Source organism: Hylobates moloch, unplaced genomic scaffold (assembly GCF_009828535.3).
Source record: "Hylobates moloch isolate HMO894 unplaced genomic scaffold, HMol_V3 SCAFFOLD_10, whole genome shotgun sequence".
NCBI lineage: Eukaryota > Metazoa > Chordata > Mammalia > Primates > Hylobatidae > Hylobates > Hylobates moloch.
In genome coordinates this window covers 91634837-91649428 of record NW_026652285.1, presented here as the reverse complement: position 1 = coordinate 91649428, position 14592 = coordinate 91634837, and positions in this window count along the sequence as shown.

Genomic DNA, 14592 nt, shown 5'->3' with positions numbered 1-14592 from the left:
ATTTTATTTCTCCTTCACTTATGAAGCTTAGTTTGGCTGGATATGAAATTCTGGATTGAAAATTCTTTTCTTTAAGAATGTTGAATATTGGCCCCCACTCTCTCCTGGCTTGTAGAGTTTCTGCCGAGAGATCAGCTGTTAGTCTGATGTTCTTTCCTTTGTAACCTGACCTTTCTCCCTGGCTGCCCTTAACATTTTTTCCTTCATTTCAACTTTGGTGAATCTGACAATTATGGGTCTTGGAGTTGCTCTTCTCGAGGAGTATCTTTGTGGTGTTCTCTGTATTTCCTAAATTTGAACGTTGGCCTGCCTTGCTAGATTGGGGAAGTTCTCCTGGATAATATTCTGCAGAGTGTTTTCCAACTTGGTTCCATTCTCCCTGTCACTTTCAGGTACACCAGTCAGATGTAGATTTGGTCTTTTCACATAGTCCCATATTTCTTAGAGGCTTTGTTCATTTTTTATTCTTTTTTCTCTAAACTTCTCTTCTCACTTCATTTCATTCATTTCATCTTCCATCACTGATAACTTTTCTTCCAGTTGATCAAATCGGCTACTGAGGCTTCTGCATTCATCACATAGTTCTCGTGCCTTGGTTTTCAGCTCCATCAGGTCCTTTAAGGACTTCTCTGTATTGGTTATTCTAGCTAGCCATTCGTCTAATTTTTTTTTCAAGGTTTTGAAGTTATTTGCTATGGGTTCGAACTTCCTCCTTTAGCTCGGAGTAGTTTGATCATCTGAAGCCTTCTTCTCTGAACTCGTCAAAGTCATTCTCCATCTAGCTTTGTTCCATTGCTGGTGAGGAGCTGCGTTCCTTTGCAGGAGGAGAGGCACTCTGATTTTTAGAGTTTCCAGTTTTTCTGCTCTGTTTATCCCCCATCTTTGTGGTTTTATCTACCTTTGGTCTTTGATGATGGTGATGTACAGATGGGGTTTTGGTGTGGATGTCCTTTCTGTTTGTTAGTTTTCCTTCTAACAGTCAGGACCCTCAGCTGCAGGTCTGTTGGAATTTGCCGGAGGTCCACTCCAGACCCTGTTTGCCTGTGTATCAGCAGCGGAGGCTGCAGAACAGCGGATATTGGTGAGCAGCAAATGTTGCTGCCTGATCGTTCCTCTGGAAGTTTTGTCTCAGAGGAGTACCTGGCCGTGTGAGGTGTCAGTCTGCCCCTACTTGGGGGTGCCTCCCATTTAGGCTACTCAGGGGTCAGGGACCCACTTAAGGAGGCAGTCTGTCGTTTTGTTCTCAGATCTACAGCTGCATGCTGGGAGAACCATTACTCTCTTTAAAGCTGTCAGACAGGGACATTTAAGTGTGCAGAGGATTCTGCTACCTTTTGTTTGGCAATGCCCTGCCCCCAGAGGTGGAGTCTAGAGAGGCAGGCAGGCCTCCTTGAGCTGCGGTGGGCTCCACCCAGTTCGAGCTTCCCAGCTGCTTTGTTCACCTACTCAAGCCTCGGCAATGGCGGGCGCCTCTCCCCCAGCCTTGCTGCCACCTTGCAGTTTGATCTCAGACTGCTGTGCTAGCAATGAGTGAGGCTCCGTGGGTGTAGGACCCTCCGAGCCAGGCATGGGATATAATCTCCTGGTGTGCTGTTTGCTGAGACCATTGGAAAAGCACAGTATTAGGGTGAGAGTGACCCAATTTTCCAGGTGCCATCTGTCACCCCTTTCTTTGACTAGGAAAGGGAATTCCCTGACCCCTTGTGCTTCCTGGGTGAGGCGATGCCTCACCCTGCTTCGGCTCATGCTCGGTGCGCTGCACCCACTGTCCTGCACCCACTTTCTGACACTCCCCAGTGAGATGACCCTGGTACCTCAGTTGGAAATGCAGAAATCACCCATCTTCTGCATCATTCATGCTGGGAGCTGTAGACTGGAGCTGTTCCTATTTAGCCACCTTGGCTTCACCAGCTATGCTTTTAAATCACAAAAGTTTTATGGTTTTAGCTTTTTTTTTTTTTTTTGAGACAGAGTCTCACTCTGTTGCCCAGGCTGGAGTGCAGTGGTGCAGTCTTGGCTCACTGCAAGCTTCGCCTCCTGGGTTCAGGCCACTCTCCTGCCTCAGCCTCCCGAATAGCTGGGATTACAGGTGCGTGCCACCACACCCAGCTAATTTTTTGTATTTTTAGTAGAGATGAGATTTCACCATGTTAGCCAGGATGGTCTTGGTCTCCTGACCTTGTGATCTGCCCTCCTCAGCCTCCCAAAGTGCTGGGATTACAGGCCTGAGCCACCATGACCGGCCTGGTTTTAGCTTTTAATATTTAGGTCTATAATTCACCTCAAATGAATTTTAGGTAAGGGTTGAAGTTCAATTCTTTTTTTTTTTTTTCATATGAACACTATTTGTGGAAAAAACTTTTTTTGTTTGTTACATTGAATTGCTCCAGTGCCCTTGTTAAAAAAACAAACAAACAGATGACCCTTTAAGTGTGAGTCTATTTCTGAACTCTCTATTGTATTGATCTATTTGTCAATTACAGTGCCAGTGTCATAGGGTCTTGATAATTTAGGTCTTCTAAAATTTTTCTCAGCAACATTTTGTAATTTTCAGTGTAGAAGTGTTGCTTATATATTGACAATTTTTTCTAAGTATTTTACACATTGATGTTACTATAAAGGGAATTGCTTTGAATTTCATTTCTTTGTTGTTTGCATAATTGTGTATATAACAATACAATTGATTTTTTAAATGAAGTATACATGTACAGAAACTGCAAAAATTATAAGCGTATATAGCTCTATAAATTTTCACAACATATAAACTACTTTTAGAAATAGATTTCATTTTTTAGGGCAGTCTTATGTTCACAGCAAAATTGAGCAGAAGGTACAGAGACTTCCTATATACCCCTTGGCCTCACGCATGCATAGCTTCTTCCATTATCAACATTTCCAAACATAGTGATACATTCATGGCAATTCGTGAATCTATATTGACAATTATTATCACACAGAGTTCATAGTTTATATTAGGTTCATTCTTGGTGTTGTACATTTTATGTGTTTAGACAAATGTATAATGGCATGTATTTACCATTATAGTATCATACAGAGTATTTTCACTGCCCTATAAATTCTCTACATTTCACCTATTCATCCCTGTCACCCCTAGACCCTGACAACCACTGATCTTTATGCTGTCACCATAGCTTTGTCTTTTCCAGAATGTCAGTTGGAATAATACAGTATGTAGCCTTTTCAGATTGCCTTCTTTCACTTAATTATATGCATTTAAGATTCCTCCATGTCTTTTCATGGCTTGATAGTTCTGGTTTTTTTTTCCACATTGAGTGATATTTCAATGTTTAGAAGTACCAGTTTATTTATTCCTTCACCTACTGAAGGACATCTTGATTACTTCTAAGTTTGGGCAATTGTGAATAAAGCTGCTATAAATATCTATGTATTGGTTTCTGTGCCAGCATAAGGTTTCAACTTCTTTGAGTAAATACCAAGGAATATAATTGCTGTATAGTGTAATAATAGTATGTTTAGCTTTGCAACAAACCACCAAATTATCCTCCAAAATGGCTGTACCATTTTATTCCCATCAGAAGTGAATGAGAGCTCCTATTACTCCACACCATTGCCAACATTTGGTGGTGTTTATGCTCTGGATTTTGGCCATTCTAATAGATGTGCAGTGGATACAGTTAATTTTTTAAACAAAATCTTGTATTCTGCAACTTTGGTAAATGTACTTATTATCTCTTGTGTAGCTTTTTAGATTTTCTGGGTTTTTTTGTAAAGAATTATGTCGTTTTCATATAGATAGTTTTGCTTCTTCCTTTCTGATTTGTATGCCATGGACATCTTTTTTCTTATTATTGCAAATGGTTAGGATTTTCAGTATGATGTTGAGTAGAAGTGGTGAAAGTGGGAATCCTTGCCTTGCTCCTGATCTTAGGGTAAAAGAGTTCAATATGATACCACAAAGGATGATGTTATCCGTAAGTTTTACAGATTCCCCTTATAGATTTGAAAAAGTTTCCTTGTATCCCTCATTTGCTGAGAAGTCTTATCATTATTTGATGCTGGGTTTTTGTGTAAATGTTTTTTCTGCATCTATTGAGATGATTGTATTGTTTTAATTGTGTTAATATGATGAATTACATGCATTTTTTGTTGAAGTGAAATTTGCATCCTATAAAATTAACCATTTTAAAATGACAATTCAGAGAATATAAAACCAAACTGCATTCATGGGATAAGCTCTTTATGGTCATAATGATATGGGAGCAGGGCAGGGAAGTGCTGGGTAGAGATGGGTGAGGTCCTTGGTGAAGGCTCCACCTCAGGCCTATGCCCACAGACCTAAATAAGGACAAGCATATCTGTTTTCATGCCCAAAAAGTTGACTTTTGGTCTACCACGCCCCTCATCCTGTGCCCATAAAATCCTGGAACCACAGTGGACCACACACAAGTGGCCGTCGAGAGGAGCAGAACACACCGACAAACACTAGCAGACACTGGCAGGCCATCAATGGCAGAATGACATGAACTCTGCGGGGAATTCGTCTGGGGGCAGTCAGAGGAGAGTCCAGCTGCTGGGTGGCCCCTCTCCAGGGGAAGATCAGCTTCCCACTCCATCTCCCTTCTGGCTCCCCATCCATCTTACTGGGAGCTACCTCCACCACTCAGTAAAATGTTGCACTCATCCTCTAAGCCTACGTGTGATCCCATTTTTCCGGTACACTAGGGCAAGAACCCGGAATACAGAAATCCCTCTGTCCTTGGAATAAGGCAGAGATTCTAACTGAGCTGATTAGCACAAGCCACCTACAGATGGCAAAACTGAAAAACGGTGCTGCAACACATGCCCACTGGGGCTTCAGAAGCTGTAAACACTCAACCCTACAGGCTGCTGTGGCATCGGAGCCGAAAAACTCTCCCCCAACCTGCATGTTCCACACAGGGATCTGAGCAGCAGGGCATGGAAGAAGTGAGCCACACCCCTGTCCTGCTCTGCCAGCGGGATAAGGGAACATCTCCCATTTCAATAAGTTATCTTTTAAGGCCAGGCACAGTGGCTCACGCCTGCAATCCCAGCACTTTGGGAGGCCTAGATGGGTGGTTCACCTGACGTTAAGAGTTCAAGACCAGCCTGGCCAACATGGTGAAACCCCATGTCTACTAAAAATACAAAAATTGTCCAGGTGTGGTGGTGCATGTCTGCAATCTCAGCTACTTTGGAGGCTGAAGCAGGAGACTGGCTTGAACCCAGGAGGTGGTGGCTGCAGTGAGCCGAGTTGGGACCAATGCACTCCAGCCTGGGCGAGAGTTCAAGGATCTCTCTCAAAAATAAATAGATAAATGAATAAATAAGTTATCTTTTAAGATACTGTATTTGATTTGCTAATACTTGGTTTGTTTTTATTAAACTTTAAGTTTTAGGGTACATGTGCACAACGTGCAGGTTTGTTACATATGTATACATGTGCCATGTTGGTGTGCTTCACCCATTAACTCTTCATTTAACATTAGGCATATCTTCTAATGCTATCCCTCCCCGCCACCCCCACCCCACAACAGGCCCTGGTATGTGATGTTCCCCTTCCTGTGTCCAAGTGTTCTCACTGTTCAATTCCCATCTATGAGTGAGAACATGCAGTATTTGGTTTTTTGTCCTTGCAATAGTTTGCTGAGAGTGATGGTTTCCAGCTTCATCCATGTCCCTACAAAGGACATGAACTCATCATTTTTTATGGCTGCATAGTATCCCATGGTGTATACGTGCCACATTTTCTTAATCCAGTCTATCCTTGTTGGACATTTGGGTTGGTTCCAAGTCTTTGCTATTGTGAATAGTGCCACAATAAATATACGTGTGCATGTGTCTTTATAGCAGCATGTTTTATAATCCTTTGCATATATACCCAGTAATGGGATGGCTGGGTCAAATGGTATTTCTAGTTCTAGATCCCTGAGGAATTGCCACACTGACTTCCACAATGGTTGAACTAGTTTACAGTCCCACCAATAGTGTAAAAGTGTTCCTATTTCTCCACATCCTCTCCAGCACCTGTTGTTTCCTGACTTTTTAATGATTGCCATTCTAACTGGTGTGAGATGGTATCTCATTGTGGTTTTGATTTGCATTTCTCTGATGGCCAGTGATGATGAGCATTTTTTCATGTGTCTGTTGGCTGCATAAATGTCTTCTTTTGAGAAGTGTCTGTTCATATCCTTCACCCACTTGTTGATGGAGTTGTTTGTTTTTTTCTTGTAAATTTGTTTGAGTTCTTTGTAGATTCTGGATATTAGCCCTTTGTCAGATGAGTAGATTGCAAAAATTTTTTCCCATCCTGTAGGTTGCCTGTTCACTCTGATGGTAGTTTCTTTTGCTGTGCAGAAGCTCTTTAGTTTCATTAGATCCCATTTGTCAATTTTGGCTTTTGTTGCCATTGCTTCTGGTGTTTTAGATATGAAGTCCTTGCCCGTGCCTATGTCCTGAATGGTATTGCCTAGGTTTTCTTGTAGGATTTTTATGGATTTAGGTCTAACACTTAAGTCTTTAATCCATCTTGAATTAATTGTTGTATAAGGTGTAAGGAAGAGATCCAGTTTCAGCTTTCTACATATGGCTAGCCAGTTTTCCCAGCATCATTTATTCAATAGGGAATCCTTTCCCCATTTCTTGTTTTTGTCAGGTTTGTCAAAGATCAGATAGTTGTAGATAAGCGGCATTATTTCTGAGGGCTCTGTTCTGTTCCCTTGGTCTATATCTCACTTTGTTAAAGATTTTCATGTAAATGTTCATGAAACAAATTTGTCTATAATTTTCTTTTTTAATAATGCCTTTGAGAATTTTAGTATAAGATGTATGTTGGTCTCATAAAATGTATTGGGATATATTTCTTCTTCTTCTATCCTTTCAAATATTTTATATAATGTTGTTATTTCTTTCTTAAATATTTGGTTGAATTCACCAAGGGAACATTTCTGAGGCAAGGGTTTCTTTGTGGCAAGGTCTCTGATAACAGATTTATTCTTGAAAATTGGCCATTTATATTTCTGTTTTATCTCTGTCAATTTGGGTCACTTGTATTATTTCAAGAATTTGTCCATATATTTGAAATTGTCAAATTTGTTGGTATTAAGTGGTTTATAATATTCTGTTATTTTGTTAAATATCTTTATTAAATATTTTTAAAATGCAAATTTTTTATATTTAATCTGTGATGATAGTCTTCTTCATTCTTCATATTTGTGATTTGTACTCTTGCTCTTTTTTGATTTGGGATTTTTTTTTTTTTACTCAATCTAGCTGAAAGTGAATCAATTTTATTAATCTTTTAAAATAACCAACTTTTGGCTTTGTTAATTTTCTTTATTTTTGCATTTCATTTTCTTCTACTTTTTAACATTTCCTTTCTTCTTTTTACATTGAATTTATATTGCTGTTTGTTTCCTGGCTTTTTAAGGTGGTACTTTAGGTCATTAATTCTAGACATTGGTACCTTTTTAATGTGTTTAAAACTATAAATTCCCCTCTAAGCATTGCTTTAGCTGCATCCTACAAATTTTGATATGTAGTCTTCTTTTTATTCAGAACAAAATGTTTTCTAATTTCCTTTTTGACTTCTTTTGTGATCCATGGCTTATTTACTACTGTATTACATAGTTCCCATTTTTCTTCTAGATATCTTGATTGTTATTAATTTATAAAGTAATTCCATTGCATTTAGAGAATATTCTCTGTATTATTTAATTCTTTTAAATGTATTAAAGCTGTTTTTGGCCAAGCACGTGTTTTATCTTGTGCAATGCGAAAGAATATGACAACTGTGTATTCTACAACTGTTGGATATAGTGTTCTATAAATATCAAATAGGTCAAGAAAAATGATACTGTTCTTCAGACCACCTATACCTTTACTGGTGAAATTTTGACTAGTTGTTCTAGCATTAGTGACAGAAGGGTGTTACAATTTCCGGCTATGATTGAAATTTGTTTATTTCTTTCTTGATTTCTATTCACTTTTGCTTCATGTAATATAAAGATCTGTTACAGGGCAAACAGACATTTGTGACTGTTATGTCTTGCTGATGAACTGATCTTTTTGTCATTATTAAATATTCCTATTTATCTCTGGAAATACTTTTTTCCTGAAGTTTATTGTATCTGATATTCATGAAAACATACTCGTTTTCTGATGCTTATTGTTTGCATGGTGTAACTTTTTAATCCATTTACTTCCAAGCTATCTGTGTATTTATATTTATCGTATAGCTCTCATAGGTAACATATAATTGGGTCTTACTATTTTAGCCATTTTGGTAATCTCTGTCTTTTAATGGACGTGATTGTTCCATTGACATTTAAGATTGATAATGTTAGATTTAAATCTGTCACTTTTTTTCTTTGTTTTTGTTTGTCCTTTCTGATTTTGATTCTCTGTCTCCTTTCCTGATCTTTTTTGAATTATTTGAGAGTTTATAGAACTTCACTTTAATTTATCTATTGTGTTTTCAGCTATACTTCTTTGCATTATTATTATTCTAGTGGTAGCTCTAGGGATTAAAATATTTATTCTAAACTTTTCACAGTCTACTTAGTGCTAATGTTGTACCACTTTACATAAAATATAGAAAACCCGAAATTTTAAAGATCTATCTTTATTATTTCCCCTTCCATCCTTTGTACTGCAGTTGTCACATATATTAAACAACATATATTACAATCTCCACTTGGCAGCATTATGAATTTTGCTTTAAACAGTCATATATTTTTAAGAAGTTAAAAGAAAAATAGCCTTTTATATTTACACAGAAGTTTACCATGCGTAATGCTTTTTATTCATGTCTGAAGTTCTTGCATTATCTGTGGTATCATTTCCCTTTAGCCTGAAGATCATCTCTTGCTATTTAATTTAGTACAGGTCTGCTGGTGACATAACCTTTTAGTTTTAGTATCTTAATATAGTTTTACTTCTGCCTTCATTTTTGAAGGATATTTTTGTATAATATGAAATACCAGACTCATAGTTGTTTTTTTTTTTTCTTTCATCACCTTAAAGATGCTGTCTGGCTATCTTCTGGTTTTTGCAGTATCTGATAAAAAGTCAGTGTCAATTCACATAACTATTATTCTGTATGCTGTTTTGAGTTCTTTTCTTTTTTTTTCCTCTTTTACAATTTAAAAAATTTTACATTTTGTGGGTACACAGTAGGTGTTTATATTTATGGGGTACATGAGATGTTTGATACAGTCATGCACTGTGTACTAATCACATCATGGAGAATGAGGTATTCATCTCCACAAGCACTTATCCATTGAGTCACAAACAAATCAATTATGTTCTTTGAGTTATTTTACAATGTACAATCAAGTTATTATTGACTATAGTTACCCAGCTGCTTTCTGTATTTTCTTGTTATCATTTTTTTAAATTTGACTATAGTGTGCCTGAGCATGAATTTTTTCATACTTATCCTGCTTGCAGATTCTTGAATCTGTCAGTTCATGTCTTTCACCAAGTTGGGGAAATTTCAGGTCATTATTTCCCCAAATATTTTTTTCTGCATCAGTCTTTTTCTTCTCCATCTTCTATTTTGATTACATGTATTTAGACATTTTAATATTGTCCATTATTTTCAATAATTTTTCTGGTCTTCAAATTGATAATTTATTTTGATTTAGCTGCATGTTTACTGACTTGTTCTTTTGCTGTCCTCATTCTGCTTTTAAGTCCATTCAGTGTTTTTAAAAAATGTTTTGCATTGTTGTTTCTGATTCTAAAAAATTTATTTGGTTCCTTATAATTTCCATTCTTCTATTGAGAATTCTTATATTGTTTCCATTACAAGCATATTATATTTTACTTCACTGAGCATAGTAATAATAATTACTTTAAAGTCATTGCTTGCTAATTTCAATATTTGGGTTATCTCAGGGTTGACCTTTATTGATTATCATTCTCTTGAGAATGGGTAACATTTTCCTGGTTCTTTGAATAACAAGTAATTTTGTGTGTCTTCTGAACATGGTGAATATTATATTATGGAGACTTGGGATTTTGTTATCCCACTCCTCTGTAGAGTGTTGATATTTTTTTAAGCAAAAAACTAAGTGATCTCAAATCACAAAGTCTCTTACATAGCAGTTCAAATCATAGCTCAACACTCCTCCACCACCCTGAAGTGAGTTGTTCCCATCTGCCTTACATATGTGTGGTTTAAGGGTCAGTAGAGATTTTGTTAATTTTTAGGCACAGAATTTGAGACTTCTTTCCAGGCTACCCCTTTCACTTTTCTGTGCCTGTAGTTGGCCTCAAATCAACCTTGTGCTTCTTTAGTCCAGAAACGCTATAGATTATTGGAGTTTCAGATTATTGTGTGATACCAAAACTGGAAACTGTCTTCCCACTAAAAGACAAAAGAAAAAAGAAAACAATTATCCCTTGCCTGTTTCTTTTCTTACATTTTGACTCATCTCCAGGATCTCCCTATTTTTTCACTTGTCAGAAGTTTTTTGTTGTTGTTGCTATTTGTTTCTCATAATAAAGCATTATGACTTTGGTGCAAGACCTAACTGGGAAATTTAAAAAAAAGCCTGAGAGTCATAAAAAAAATTTGAAAGAGAAGAACAATGAGAAGAGATTTTCCCAAGCAAACTTCAAGACATAATTCTATGATAAATAAATAATGTAGTACTCACAGCCAGGCTCGGTGACTCTCCCCTGTAATCCCAACACTTTGGGAGGCAAAAGCATGTGAATCACTTGAGCCTAGGAGTTTGAGACCAGCCTTCGCACCATGGTGAAACCTTGTCTCTATAAAAAATACAAAAATTAGGCAGTCTTACAACCCGGTCTGAAAATAATTAAACAGGTGAATTGTTTAAAAATGTAGTATTCACAATAAAATAGTAAATCAAAATGAGATATCAAGAAAGTGATGACAGCATATTGAAGATGTAGTACATTATAAAAATGACATTTTTAGTCAGGGTCAAAATTGATGAGTTATTCATTAAAGAGTTCTTGTAAAAGTTTTTCATGTGGAAAAAAGTTTGAGTTCTATTTTACATTATATTCAAAAAATAAGTTTCATGTCCCAGACAGAGCAATTAGTCAAAAGAAGGAAACTAAGAGCATCCAAGTTGGAAAGGAAGAAGTCAAATTGTCCCTATTTGCAGATGACATTGTCTTATATGAAGAAAAACTTAAAAGTTTTGGCAAAAAACTCTTACAACTAAAATTAAAAGTTAGCAAAGTTGCAGGATACAAAATCAACATACAAAAAGCAAATAGCATTTCTATACACCAAAAACTAACTAGTGGAAAAAGAAATCAAGAAAGTAATCCTATTTACAATAGCTATGAATACAAACAACAACAACAAAAACCTAGGGACAAATTTAACTAATAAGATGAACGATCTCTACAAGGAAAACTATGAAACACTGCTGAAAGAAATGGAAGAGGACATAAAAAATAGAAAAATATCCCATGTTCATAGACTAGAAGAATTAAAATTGTAAAAATGGTCATGCCACCAAATGTAATCTACATAGTCAGTGCAAAACATGTCAACATACCAATTACATTCTTCACAGAAATAGAAAAAACAATTCTGAAATTTGTACAGAACCACAAGAGACTCCAAAAAGCCAAAATCATCCTGAACAAAAATAACAAAGCTGGAGGCATCACATTGCCAATTTCAAAATACACTACAAAGCTATAATAATCAAGAGCTCATGGTACTGGCATAAAAATAGATATATAGGCCAATGGAACAGAACATAGAGCCCAGAATTAAACACACAGATTTACAGCTAATTGCTTGTCAGCAAAGGCATGAAGAACATTCCCTGGGTAAACAATAGTGTCTTCAATAACTCCTGACAGGAAAACTCGAAATCTATATGCAGAAAAATGAAACTAGGCTTTTGTCTCCCATCCTATGCAAAAATCAACTAACAATGGATTAAAGACTTGCTATGGTTTGGATATAGTTTGTTTGTCCCCACAAAAACTCATGTTGAAATTCGATCATCAGTGCAGTAGCATTGAGGGTCCCAGCAAGAGGTATTTGGGTTGTGGGACTGAATTCCTCCTAAATAACTTGATGCTATTCTCACGGCAAAGAGTTCACAAGACTGGATTAATTCTCATCAGAATGGATTTGTTCCTATGAGAGTGGGTTGTTATAATGCCAGGACATCTCTCAGGTTTTCCCCTCCTCCTATAGGCCCACTTTCCCTTTGATGCTCTCTCAGCTGTGTCGTGATGCAGCATGGTAACTCTCACCAGAAGCCAGAGCCATGCCCTTGAACTTATGAGCCTTAGAACCATGACCTAAATAAACCTATTGTTTAAAAAAATTACTCAGTCTCAGTCATTCTTGTATAGCAACACAAAATGGACTACGACAAGGCTTAAATGTGAGACCTAAAACTATGAAACTTCCAAAAGAAAACAAAGGAGCATTCCTCCAGGACATTAGTCTGTACTAAGACTTTATGGAGAAGACCTCAAAAGCACAGGCAGCAAAAGTAAAAATAGATAAATTGGATTATATATCTTCTGCACAACAAAGGAAACAATGAACAGAGTGAAGAAATAGCTCGAATGATGGGAAAAATATTTGCAAACGATTCTTCCAATAAGGGATTAATATCTAGAATAGACAAAGAACTAAAACAACTCAATAGCAACAAACAAATAAACAGACAAAAAACTCCTACATAACTCAATTTGAAAATGAGCAAAGGAACTGAATAGACAACTTTTAAAAGAACATATACAAATAGCTAACAGGTACTTGAAAAAATGGTCAAGATCACTAATCATCAGAGAAATACAAATCAAAACCACTATGGAGTAACATCTTATCTCAGTTAGAATGGCAGAGAAAGGGGAACTCTTATATTGTTGGTGGGAATATAAATTTATGCAGTCATTATGAAAAATAGTATGAAGGTTTCTCAGAAAACCAAAGATAGGATTACCATATGATATCTCACTCTCACTACTAGGAATATTGCCAAAAACAAAAGGAAATTGGTATATTGAATAGATACCTGCCCTCCTATGTTTATCACAGCACTATTCAGAATAATCAAGATATATAATCAACCTAAGTGTTTATCAACAGATAAATGGATAAGAAAATGTGGTCTATATACATAATGGAATACTATTCAGCCAGAAAAAAGAACATAATTCTGTCATGTCACTCACAGCAACATGGAAGAGCTTGGAAGACATTATGTTACGTGAAATAAGTCAGGCACAAAAAGAGAAATATCTCATATATTTCTCATATATAGAAGCTAAAAAATTAGTCTCACAGAAGTAGAGAGTAGAATAGCAGTTACCACAGCTTCATAGTTTGGGGTCTCATATTTAATTCTTGTCTTAGTCTATCTGAAGTTGGGCGGGGGTGTGAATAGTCAGAGATTGGTTAACAGATGCAAAATTAGAGCTAAATAGAAGGAAAAAGTTCTAGTGTTCTATAATGCTATAGGGTGCCATTAATTAACAGCAATTAGTTGTGTATTTTCAAATATCTAGAAGAGTGGATTTTGAATGTCCCCAACACACACCAAAAAATAAATAAATATTTGAGGTAATACACATGCTAATTACTCTGATTTAATCATTACACACTGCATACACATATCAAAGTATCACATTGTACAGTGTAAGTATGTACATTTATTATGTCAATTAACATTTTTTAAAAACTCTTTCCAAAATAATTTAAAACATAAGTTTCACATGTATAAAGAGCAAAATATGGGCATAAAATCATAAACTGAATAATGGTAGAATAAGGTAGAAGGCAATTCATAAAAATAAACCTAGTTTGCCAAAGCCTTCTTATAGACAAAATACCCAGTAGAAACAGAGAAAAACACAAACTGACCGATATGTGTGTGTGTGTGTGTGTGTGTGTGTGTGTGTGAGAGAGAGAGAGTTGCACACACATTTGTGTTGATTAACAATAGGGATACATTCTGAGAAATGCATCATTAGGAGAGATTTTATCATTGTATGAATCTCAAAGAGTGTACTTACACAAACTTAGTGTGGCCTACTACACCTCTAAGCTATATGATATAGCCAATTGTTCCTAGGCCACAAACCTATATAGCATGTTATTGTATTGAATACTGTAGGCAATTGTAACACACTGGTAAGTATCTGTGTATCTAAACATACCTTACATATGGAAAGTGCAGTAAAAATATAATATAAAAGATAAAAATTGGTACACTTGTATAGGCACTTATCATAAATGGAGCTTGCAGAACTGGAAGTTGCTCTGGGTGAGTCAATGAGGGAGTGGAGAGTGAATGTGAATATGTAGAACATTACTGTACACTACCATAGACTTTATAAACACTATACACTTAAGCTACACAATTTATTTTTATATTTGAATTTCTTCAATAATAAATTCACTTAGTTTACTGTAACTTTCTTACTTCACAAACTTTTAAACTTTCTGAACTTTCCAACTCTTTTTATAGTAACGTAAAAGAGGTAGCTTAAAACACAAACACATTGTACAGCTGTACAAAAATACTTTTCCTTATATCCTTATTTTATACACTTTTTTCTATTTTTAATGCT